A 12,520-nucleotide genomic window follows, 5' to 3' on the forward strand; every position below is an offset into this window, starting at 1 on the left:
CGGGTCGCGTTATATCGGGGTAGAGGTGTAGTAGCTTGTGAGCATTTAACTCCCTACCAGTTGCTATAGTAAACACTTACACGTTGTGATCCTAACAGTTTTCCTATCTACCTAAGCCAAAACTTACTTCAGCTAAGGCAATGTGTTATGGCATACTTAGCAGAAGTGAACAAGTTTAGAAAAAGTCGTAGGCCAATTTAGGCTATGTAACTCCTAATATTACATTAATACTGTTTTACTCAATGCATATTAGTATTTATAGTAAAGATACCACATATTGATAATGTGATATATATGTTAGCCCAACACATGTTGGTCAGAAGTCCCAATTAAGTCATATTTAGAATGCAAAATAATTGTCATACTTCATACCGGTAATAATTGTTAAGTGCAGGCTGATCACTAACAGTTGCATGTTTGTTTTCAACATATTCACAAAGAAAATCTCAGTGTACATGTGTGTCTGTGTATGTGCAAATAATGAAGAGGGTAATTATAAAGTTTGAAAATAAAGTGTTAATCTCAGTCATGCTACATTTTTAATTTACAGTTAAACTTCTAAATTAAATATTTAACGTCTATAATAATTTTTTTAATTTAATTTATATATACCATTTCCTTATATGCAATAGGTATGGATTAAAAATAAAAACTAATGAAAACACTGCTTCTCGGGCACTAAGGGGAAAAACAACAAAGCACACGATACAAGCAGTTTGGAACCATAATTTGTTATATACATTATAAATCCAGTTTGAAAAAGTTCTGGGCCAAGTTTCATTCTGTTATACACACAAACCTGCAGTAACCCCTCAGACCTCAATGGAGTCATTTTAGATTTAGTCCTTTGAATACAAAGATTAAGTCTTTATCTTCCACTTTCAACCAAATAAGATTTTTGTATGTTCTCTCCAATTTCCAATTACTAAATCCATAGAGGTATAATATTCATGAAAAGCATACATAATTTCAATCCAGAAGACAAAAATCAAGGTCAATCTAACACAGATAGGGCTGCCAGGTGTCCAGTTTTAAGGGGGCCTACACAGTCTCCGGGCAGAAGTATTGACTGGACACCAAAAGTCCAGTTATCACCATTCCGTTGTTGCCTCAGCCCAAGGCCCCTTTAACCCAAGAGTACTGGGCCCAGAGCTGGGGAGGGGCAGAGCTGGAGGCGCCCCGTGTCCTAGTCCCGGCTGGCCTGGGGAGGGACACCTCCTCTTCCCCTGCACGGGCTGCTCTCAGGGACAGTTCAGACCCACTCTGGGAACCTCTCCGGCTGCAGGAAGCTCCTCTCCCTACCCCCGCTTCCTGCCCCCATCACTCCCTTCAAACTCTTTGCCTTAGAGCCGTTGATGGACGGAGCAGGAGAGACACAGTCCCCTTCAAACTCCCTCTTCTCTTTATAGTGAGGTGAGCCTTTGATTGGGGCAGGGTCAGTTTTGTAGGGTCCAGTTTTGAGAAACTGGAAAGTTGGCAATCCTAAACACAGGATCCAACTCTACGGAGATCAATGGTAAAATTCTCACTGACTTGAATTGTGAAAGATCAGTTCCTTTTTTTGTAATTTTCAAATTATTAAAAAGAAAACTAACAATCATCATTTTCACCTACTCAGGATTCAAAAGCCTCAACAGATTTGATGCAATCTCTATGAACTCTGTTGATGCAGGCTGATATATTGATCTCTCAATCTGAGAGAAAGGATGGTCTTGAGGTTAAGGCAGTGCACTGGGACTCAGAATATGTAGGTCAAATTTCCAGATCTGGCAAGTGATTCCGTGCAAGTGACAATTCCTATGCAACTCATCAGCATGGCAGTTCTCCATCAAACAAAACAGTGACAGTACCACCTCTTTTCTCCCATTCTTTACTTGTCTTGTTCATTTAGATTGTAAACTCCTTGAGGCAAGGACTATTACAACACCTACATTCAGCCAGCAAATTGGACTGAAAATCAACCGCAATAAGACAGATATCATGACCTTTAATATTGCCTCACCATCATGGATAGAGGAATATATTCTCACCAATGTAGAAACATTCACATACTTGGGCAGCACCATCAGCCATGACATCGAAACGAGCCAGGACATCCGCAACAAAAATCAAAGCCAGGAACACCTTCAGGAGCTTACATACAATCTGGAAATCATCAAAATACAACACCAAAACCAAACTCAAGATCTATCAGAGCTGCAAACTTTCAACCAGGGTGGATAAAAATCAATGATTTAAAAAAAGATTTTTTTTTATTTAAATTGGATGTTTTTGATAAAATGCTTTTTGAGGAAAACACCTATCTATAGTTTTAATTAAGATACATTATAGCTCAAAGATATCTCATCATGGAATAGGGATTATAAATTCTAACTCTATGGTATAAAACAATATAGTCATGTAATGTTTAAGAACAATTTTGTAAACGAGTTCCAATAGTTCATGGATTGGGGACCCAATCTTATGGGGTTCCAGGGACTTCTGTATAGATTATTTAGGTTAATCTTTCTATCTACCCAGTGGGACTCAGTGCTCAGTCTAGAAGATACCATCAGAGATGCTTAGTTTTACAGTTCTCAAACTGTGGATTTGTCTCCAGAGATAACATTCTTGTTAACAGCAAAAATATTTTAAATAAATAATATATAGAGGTGAGAAATAACAGACCTCAATCCTATTGTCCCTCCGCAAATTTGTGTACACAGAGTCAATCCCTTACCTCTCTCTAAAAGTGCAAAGTTTCAAAAAGTTCAATGAATAGAAGATTGTTGGGGACGGAATAGATCTGGACAAGGAGAAGAAGTCTGGAGATAAATGTGAGAAGGGAGGGGCAGCCAGTAGAAACAAAAGTGAAACTGAGCAACATATTCCAGAATTCTTGAGGTCTTTCTGAGTGTAACCTTCATTGATCTGAGATCTACCATACCATTCTCGCACTAGAAGGAAAAACCTATAATGGCAACAGGCAGTAAAAGAAACCCAGTTTGGGAATATTTTAATGAAGTTCCTCTACCTATGTGTAAGACAGGCATGCGTGCAAAATGCAAACAGTGCAACAAAAAAATGCAAGGCCTGGTTGCCTGAATGAAACACCATCATGAGAAGTGTTCCTTTGCAGGAGGAAGATGCGTTGAAGAGGATGAAAGGAACATGTCTGAACATGCAGGATCTTCAGGTTGGTGAACTTTTTTTATTTCATACTTCTTTCTTAAGGACTGTCTGTCTTCCTTCTGGACTATTCTTGAATTCTCATGTTTGAGCAAAAAATACAGTTGTTACTCTATGGTACTATCATTTTAGATGCAGTTGTGATAAAAAATAAATAGCTGAAATAGGCAGATCTTTCTTTTACAATTTCACCTTTAAAGTAGTACTGAGTGTCAGTGAATGCAATGAGTAATACTAAATGAGGAGTTTGGTAATAATAATTAAATAACTGCATTGACTTATTTTGTTTAGGAAACTCCGCCCTCAACATACAGGATGCTGAAGACTATTCACCTTCAAGATCGCCATCATTTTCTATAGTTTCAGAGTTATCTGCCAATGATAGTGTTTCAGTCACATTGTGTATGTAACATAGCCACAGTATCTGTGGCAAAAAGAAAAAAAAAATCTCCATCATCCAGAAACAACCATAGATAAGTTTGTGATAAGAACCAGCGGATTACAAAAAGAGGTAATTAATGAAAAAACTGCCTGGTTTGTTTATGCAAAGAACTCTCCATATGATTGAGAACCCACACTTCATTAACATGGTTCAGTCATTAAGACCAGAATACAGTCCACACAACAGAGCAGATGTTGAAGGCAAATTGCTGGATAAAGTGTATGAAAGAGAAATTGAACAGTGTTCAAAAGGTCTAGAGGGTGAAATTGTTGGGTCTTGATGGGTGGAGCAATGTCCACAGTGATCCTGTTGTATGTGCTTATGTGACAACAGAAGAAGCGAAAGTCTTCCTTACAGAAACAATTGATGCATCAGGAAATGCACACACAGCAGAATACTTACAAGAAGTAGCAGTAAAAGCTATAACTGTGAAAAAAAATTCAAATGTCTATTACGCAGCTTGGTCACAAACAATGCTGCAAATGAGAAGAAATTATTTAGAAGAGAGAGTCCAAGCTAATAACATACGGTTGCGAGCTCATTTGATGCACCTCCTAGCCAAAGACTTCAGTGTTCCAGAAATAAAGGCTAATGTTGTTGAAATTACAAAATACTTCCATAACAACCACTTTGCAGCAGCTGCTCTGAAAAAGGTGGGAGGAACCAAGCTAACTCTCCCACAAGATGTGCGATCGAACTCAGTAGTGGACTGTTTTAAGCACTATATCAAGAACTGGTCTAATCTGATGATAGTTTGTGAACAAAATCGTGAAAAAATAGATGGCACTGTCACAGCCAAAGTTCTCAACATTGGGCTTAAGAGAAATGTTGAACACATGCCGAGTACCTTGAAGCCTATTTCTATAGCCTTGAACAAAAGCAGGGAAATAGCTGTTTTATTGTTGACGCTGTTGAAATTTGGAAGGAATTTGGAAGGAAACTAAGTGAGAACTTAAAAAGAGAAATATGCAATGATAGAGTTAAATTACAAGCATTAAAAAAACGGATGGGACAAGCACTATCTCCAGCTCATTTTCTTGCAAATATTCTCAATACTCGGTATCAGGGTCAAACTTTAACTGCTGAAGAAGAGGAGTTGGCTATGACATGGACATCCAGCAATCACCCCTCCATAATGCCAACTATAATAAACTTCAGAGCTAAGGGTTAACCATTCAAGAAATATATGTTTGCTGATGATGTTTTAAAGAAAGTCACACCAGTGAACTGGTGGAAATCACTTAAGCACTTGGATTCAGAGACTGCTGAAGAGATAATCTCACTTTTAGCAGCAGTACCTTCTTCTGCCACTGTAGAAAGAATATTTTCTTCCTTTGGACTAATTCATTCCAAATTGAGAAATCGTTTGGAACCTGAAAAGGCAGGAAAGCTTGTTTTTCTTTTCCAGATTATGAACATACAGCAAAATGAAGGTGAAGACGACTAAGCCAATATTTTAAGTTTCTCATGTTGACCTGGCTGACAGTCGATTTAATTTTTGTTTCTTAAAAATATATATATATTTAATTTAACTATTTTAGTTAAAAACAATTTTAAGAAAAACAAACCTGATTTTAAAAAACTTGAATGTTTAATTAAATTCAAAAATTCATATGCTTGTTTTGTTAAAATATAATATGTTTTGCTGTTGAAGAAAAAAATCCAGAATACACAACATTGTTATTTTAGTTAAATAAAACAATTTAAATGTCTGTCTGGTGATGTTCTCCTCCTAATACAGTATGGCAAGAAAATCCTCCAAATATTAATGATTAACCTGTTGAATTGGAGACAGTTCACCTCCCAATGACTTCATAAATATCTGCTTCAATTACCTTTGGTAAATGAATCATTCATTTTCTGATATAGTTATAAAACTAATCTGAAAAGTTTTCAAAATAAATCACTTTAAAAATGCATAGTGTGTATGTATCTTCTAAAAATGAAACCTACATCTATCTCTGAGTTGTGAAGAATATGTATGGAAGGTTATAACAACCAACATGAATGCACTTTTATGTAGAAATCCATATTAAATCGAGTCTTCCTGACTAGTGATTTAAATCAAATCCACCTTACTTTCAACACTACTTTATAGTGCAGAATGCTGGGGAATGAGAAAGTACGACATGTCCAAACTGTCTTCATTCCATACAACCTGCCTCAGAAAAATCCTCCGTATCTTTTGGCCCAGAACAATCTCAAACCAAGATCTATTGACACAGTCCAGCCAAGAGGATCTGAGCACCATCATTGCCAGGAGGCGTTGGAGATGGATCGGTCATGTGCTCCAGATGGAAACTGATTCTATCACCAGAGTTGCAATAAAATGGACACCTGAAGGCAAGCTAAAATGAGGCCACCTGAAAACAACATGGCGAAGAGCTGTGGAAGCCGAGCTAAAAACCTGGGGCACATCTGGGGAACCACTGAAAGACTTGTCAGAAATAGACGAGTGAAGGAGCTTCATCACTGCCCTAAATGCCAGAGGTGTAATAGGAACATCATGATGATGATGACGACAACAACTAGCAAACTGTAGACTTCCATCTTGGTTGGTTCCTCTTGAAGCTACTATAATATAAGTAAGTCATAAAGATACTACCTACAAAAATAAGCAAAACTTGGCCCTTCATTCAGCAAGCAAAGTTTTATGGGCTAATTGGGAGGTGTATACAGGTCCAGTGATAAATTTGAAAGGCTAGTTCTGTGTGGTATTTCTTCTCTTAGATCACTAGTTTTATAAGCAACACCCAAAAACTTTAAGGAGCATAATGTCAGTTTCATACTATTTTTAATTGTCTTTATTTGTTACAATACCACCTTAGAATTACAAGATTTTTGTACACTTTTTGAATATCTTTCCGTCCAGACATATAGACAGGTCAGTTTCACTTTCAGCTTCTAATACAATTGGGTCTGATCCTGCAAGGTGCGGAGAGCTCCCAACGTCTACAACAGTCAATGCAGGATCCAGGCTTAGTTCAATGTTGGGATTATGAACCCTACAAGGCAGTGCTTATTTGTTTGAAAAAATCTTCTATTTTTCAATCTAGATTCCAGGAACACATGACAAAAGCTCTAAGAGCAATAGAGAAGTATTGTTTTACAAAACTCACATTGGAAGCCAAATTTGAGCTGAGACTATCCCTTTCCACAAAAAAAGAAAGTATTCACCTGTCATCCTTTACAATGGTTATACAGTTGTTCTCCTTATTTATAAACTGTGCACACCAGAAAGCCCTGTAATTTTAGGGCCATACTTCCATTTATAATTTTAAAATGCAATAAGGTATAATATTTAAGTCAATGTTAAAACTTTTTGGGGGTTGGGGAGTCTGTGTCTACATACACTTCTCCTAACAACAGAAACTGGAAACCTGAAGTTTCAAGGCACACTAATCCATATCTATGGCCCCAAAACGCACTTCTAGCACTAACCTCACCTCCTGCCCTGGCTCACTAAGCCCTCACCCACCCCAGCACACTAACCATCCCCAGCCCTGTAACACACACACACAGACACACACACACATCCATGAGTCTTGAGCTAGGACTGCTGGCTCAGTGGAAGCATCACCAGGGCTTCCCAGTCACATAGGAAAACAAAAATTAGCCCTTTTTTGTGTATAAAAGATGGGAATTCAGATGAGGTCTTTAAAATTTGACTCCAGTATAGTCCTTAGAAGGGCTATTGTAAACAGATCACCTTTTCTGGGGAGTTCTTGGCTGGTTGGGCTACAATCCATGAGTCTTTGAGCTAGGCCTGCTGAGTCAGAGGAAGCAACACCAGGACTCTTCAGTCCAGGCCTCCCTTACACAAATGGGCAGCCTCCCTGGAACTGTGCCTCCAATAACCACCAAGAAACAAAATCAATCTACCTAAGCAGCTACATGCAAGAGCCAGGGAGGAATCCATTCGTTACTGCTGCCTCCTTCATTTCTCATAACTCTGGGGCTTGTGGGGAGCAGAAAGCCTGTAAGCATTCACAAAAGATAATTTCGTATCTTCTGCTGAATTCCCAACTCAGCCTGGAATTTCATTCCACAAATGTCTAGGTTGACTATGCCCATTTCACTGCTCCCCGGTGAAAGCAGAGATGTAACCAACAGTTTTGGCCTTAAGAGATGCCATTCTCCATCACTCACTCACACCCTTCCTCCTTCCCTCCCTCAAGAATTCAGAACTTGTGACTGCAGCTGCTTGTCTGCCCCAGGTTGTAACTCAAAACACATCACTGGGCCACTTCCATCACTGAATATAATGTCCATAAAATCCTAAACTACCTTTTGACAATAGAAAGGTTAGTGACAAGATGGGCCTTTTATATGCCCCCTTGTTGCAATGTGAGGTTCCAGACATTACAGCATTTAAAACCAACAGGGTCACATTCATTACTCTCTCTCTCTCTCTAAACACACACACACACACACCAACTCCAGCAGCAACCCTCACCTTGGCACTCTAAGCCCCGTCATCCATCACCTGGGTGCCCCCATCCAACCTGGCACACTAACTCTCTCCCTCAGCAGCTGCCTCTCCACTCTGGCACTATGCCCCAAATCCAATGGCAAACTAGCTCTTCCCTAGCTCACTAACCTCTGCCAGCACCAGCATATCCTACCTTAGATCATAACTCCCTCATCAGCTACCTTCTGATCTGAAACACTAAACCTCCAGCCTCCCAGACACTGCCACATCACAACACTGTAATCCAGACAACAACTCCATTCCTTCCCCCCACACACACACTCTGGCATGTCCCCACCCTGTCCTGGAAAACCGACACCCTCCCCTCCCTAACAAGCCAGTCTCCCTGGCCCAAAAACCCACCCAACAGCCTAACTTTACCTCCCGTCCTGGCCACTAACCCCTCACCCACCCCAGTGCGATAATCCCCCAGCACCACAACCATCTCCCCACAGCCCCGGCTCGCCAACTACCCCCGCCCCAGCTCACTAACCACCAGTCCCCAAACTCAGCTCGCTAACCACCAACCCCAACCATCCCCCACTCAGCTCGCTAACCACCAGCCCGCAACTCAGCTCGCTAACCACCAACCTCGGCTTGCTGCCCACCCCTCTCTCCCCCGCACCAGCCCCGGCTCGCTGCCCCCCACACACACGCGCGCGTGCCCCCGGCGCTCGCTGGACTCTGGAGGGCGCAGCCGGGTTCCAGGGACTGGGGCTGCCTCCGGGCACGGCGCCCTGGGCAGGATCAGGCCGGCTGGCTCCTGGCACTCACCGGGCTGCGGGCCGGGCCGCCTCCTGCAGCGGAAGCCCAGCGCGGATGGGCGTCGGGGTGCTGGGGACGGGTCGCTGAGGCTCTCCGAGCTGTGGCGCACGGCGCGGCCGCTGGCGGAGTCCCCTGGGCGGCAGCGGCAGCGGCCCGTGGGTCCCGTACGGCGAGGGGCGGGGAGGGCTCACCCACGTGATGGGCCCGTGTCATCCTGCGCAGCTGCCATCAGCCGCCGGTCCGGCGGGCTCCGCGCCCCCCGGGGGGACCCGGTAGCGCCCCGCACGCACAAGGGGGAGCCCCACGGCTGCCCCTGGAGACCTGCCCACGCCGCCTGCAGCCCGGGCCCGCACACACGGGGTCCTGCACGGGGCGGAGACTGCAGAACAAGCGAGCTGGGGAGGGTGTCTGCGCCTTCATGCCTCTGTGGGCCTGAGGGAAACATGACGTGTAAACACCAGAAGGAAGCTTATAAAACATATACAAAGTGTTATTTGATATCATGTATTGCAGTGTAAACGTAGCAAGCTGTAACTAAAAATAAACACAGCCCAGGCGTCACCCCCGCCAGGTTCACCCAATACACCGCGAACGCACCGATCAACCACAAGGCGGCCAGACTACAGGTTACAAAAGGTGTAGGCCGGGGGGGCAGGCAGTGCACAGAACAGCACCAGCGCATCACACCCGGCTGCCCCTGCCGTCAAAAAGGCCAGTTTGGCCTGACCCAGTAAAAAAATTGCCCAGGCAGGAAATAGGCCACATGCGAGCGCTGTATCTCACTCCCAGAATTAACAGGGACCTGCAAAAACCCAGACTAAAACCGTTGAAAAGCTGCTGTAAAAAATCAAACAGGGGCAATGGAGGGGAAAATGAAAGGCCATAGCAGAGGCCAAACAGAAGGGGGGCGGCCTACACTCCCCCTCAGGTGATGTGGCTGGCAAAGCAATTGCTAAGAAGCAAGATTCACCACTGCTCAAGGCACCCAAGTGCTTAGGGACATGGAGTCACTCAGGGACTAATGTATGCAGGAAGTGTGGGGGAAATCAGATTGGGCAGCATAATGCATCTTGACACAGAAACCATAGAGCTGCTTCTTGTTCTTAAGTAGGGCCCTACCAAAGTCAAGGTCCATTTTGTCAATTTCACAGCCAGGGGGGTTTAAAATTAGTCAGTTTCACCGTTTTAGATGTTTACATCTGAAATTTTACAGTAGTATTGTAACCATGGGGGAGGGAGGGGGTCGCAAGGCTATTGTAAGGGGGTCATGGGGTTGCCAGCCTTACTTCTGCCCTGCTTCTCCCAGAGGTGCTGCCTTCCATGGCCAGCTGCCTCTCTTAAAGCCTGTGCCCCAGCCAGCAGAAGTGCAGAAGTGAGGATCACAGGATATGGGGGGAGGGAGGTGAGGGGGGTTACCATATGTCTAGTTTTCCCAGCAGCATGGAGGACTGATAGCTGGAGCCGCAGCCTTTCCACGCAGGGGTGTGTGTGTGTATGTGTATGTGTCAGCTCGAGCCACAGCCTCTCTGTGCGGGGTTTGTGTGTGTATGGCTGTTTGTGACAGGTTGAACTGTAGCCTCGCCATGTGGGGAAGTGACAGCCTGAGCTGTGCAGCTTCCTGCAGCGAGGGAAGGTTCCCGGAGGTGGGTCTGGGAGCCCTGGGAGCCGCCCCTGTACGGGAAGAGGAAGTCTTGTCCCTCCACATCCCCTGCTGGGACTAGCAGCTGGAGTCTTGCACAGGGTAGGACCACTCAGCTGGGCACCAAATTTCACAGGGAAGATCAGATTTCATGTTGCGTGAGGCATTTTTCATGGCTGTAAATTTGGAAGGGCCCTATTCATAAGTGGAAAAGAAGCATCTGTCAGACACTTTGAGGATAAGACCTGCCCAGCTGTAACCAAATCTTGGGTCACAGAAGGGAAGATAGCTTGTGAAGGGAATGCAGGAGTGCCCTCTGCAAGAACAGTCCGTCAGAAACCCTCTGCAGACACTGAGCAGCTTGTTGAGACTGTAAATCAGAGAGGCTCTTACCCAAAAACCACACAGATCGATTCCAATCTGAATAGTAGTACTTGTGTCACCTTAGAGACTAACAAATTTATTTGAGCATAAGCTTTCATGGTCTACAGCCCATGAAAGCTTATGCTCAAAAGGTGCCACAAGTACTCCTGTTCTTTTTGCGGATACAGACTAACACGGCTGCTACTCTGAAATCTGAATAGTGATGGCTGCCGCCAACTCCAACTTAACCAACCAGGAACAATCAGGCAGGATAAGCTTGGTCAACCCAGCCTGGGTAAAAGAAGAAGAAGGCTCCTGGAGGAGACAGCCTTGGAGGGGAAAAGAGGGTTTAAAAAGTGTGTATTGTCCAAGAGCCATGAACTGTAAAATGCCTGGTCTGGCTGAGCACTTTGCAGGAGCCACCAGGAGTTGAAAAGGCCATTGTAGAATGTAGGTAAATCCAGGCTAACCATGTCCTAGCAGAACAAATAAGAGTCAAAGCCCATCTCCCCAGCATGACAGAGGGGAAAGAAAGCCACTGAACAGACCAAATGCAAAAACCTGACACCCTACTCACCAGGTCAATGACCCTGTCTCTCTTATCTAACAGCAAGAACAGCAAATCAGAGTGAAACCAGTTGTAACAGTTCCAAAAAATGGTTGATGTGCCTCTGAATCTAGTCCAGGAGTTCTGATAAAGGGTCCAGATACAGCAGTAGGTGCTGCAACATTGAGGTCATGAAGTTGTTGGCAACCAAAGCCCATCCCCAAAAAGGAAGTCCAGTAAGGAGCCAGCACCATTTCTGCTGGAGGCCTTGCACCCTCCACTGCCATCTCCCACATCTATATTGTTCAAATCAGAAATAAAAAAACAACACTTTCATCCCAGAGGTGCCCCCATTATTGCAATGGGGAGGGCAGCAATTGGGAACCACTACACTGCCAAGATCCCAGTAAGATCAAATTGTTCTTTGCCCAATTGATTCGAGCAGAGGATGCCTGTTCGTATATTGCAGACAGGTGCAAAGTGCCTGCATATCACCTTCAGACATGATAAAAACTGAGATGTAATTAATATAGGCTGACAGACAAACCAGGAAAGCATCTGGCCCCTTGGGCAAAGGTAGGTCAGTCAATGGGCTTCTTATGAGGTGCAAGAATGGCTCCAGGCTCAGGGCAGATAACATCCCAGACAAAAGGCACCCCTGAAGAGCAGGTCTATGAACTGGTAAGCAGTAGCTAAGACCCTCCTTTAATCTTTAAAACACTAAAACATTATTGTACAATAAAAAATATATATGTGAAATAACTGGCCCAATCCAAAATGTTTCCAATATTTTAAAAAGATAGACACGGTCAAGTCTGTCAAAAGCTTTCTCCTGGTCCACTGAAATAAATCCCACATCCAGATTTAAAAGTTTGTGAAAGTAAAAATATAGAATCACAGAAATGTAGGGCTGGAAGAGGCCTCGAAAAGACATCAAGTCCAGCCCCTTGTCCTGAGGCAGGAACAAGTAAATCTAAACCATCCCTGACAGGTCTAACCTGTTCTTAACCTCCAATTATGGGGATTCCACAATCTTCCTTGTTAGCCTATCCCAGAGCTTAACTACCCTTACAGTTAGAAAGTTTTTCCTAATAACTAACCTAATTCTCCCTTGCTGTAGATTAA

The 12,520-nt window shown here is 43.6% G+C and overlaps 1 protein-coding gene across 16 annotated transcripts in view; it reads right to left on the bottom strand.

Annotated features, from left to right (window-relative positions):
• SGMS1 (sphingomyelin synthase 1) overlaps positions 1–9,222 on the bottom strand; it is a 194,008-nt gene extending 184,786 nt beyond the window's left edge. For 12 of the 16 annotated variants that reach the window (XM_042856854.2, XM_005292486.5, XM_042856853.2 and 9 more), the window contains exon 1: positions 8,856–9,222. The gene's annotated coding sequence lies outside the window, so the exon portion shown is untranslated. The remainder of the gene's footprint in view (positions 1–8,855) is intronic. The other 4 variants (XM_042856851.2, XM_042856855.2, XM_065552035.1 and 1 more) reach the window with 1 other exon arrangement.
• Between the last annotated feature and the right edge of the window lie 3,298 nt (positions 9,223–12,520).

The sequence above is a fragment of the Chrysemys picta genome, chromosome 7 (assembly GCF_011386835.1).
Source record: "Chrysemys picta bellii isolate R12L10 chromosome 7, ASM1138683v2, whole genome shotgun sequence".
Taxonomy (NCBI): Eukaryota; Metazoa; Chordata; order Testudines; family Emydidae; genus Chrysemys; species Chrysemys picta.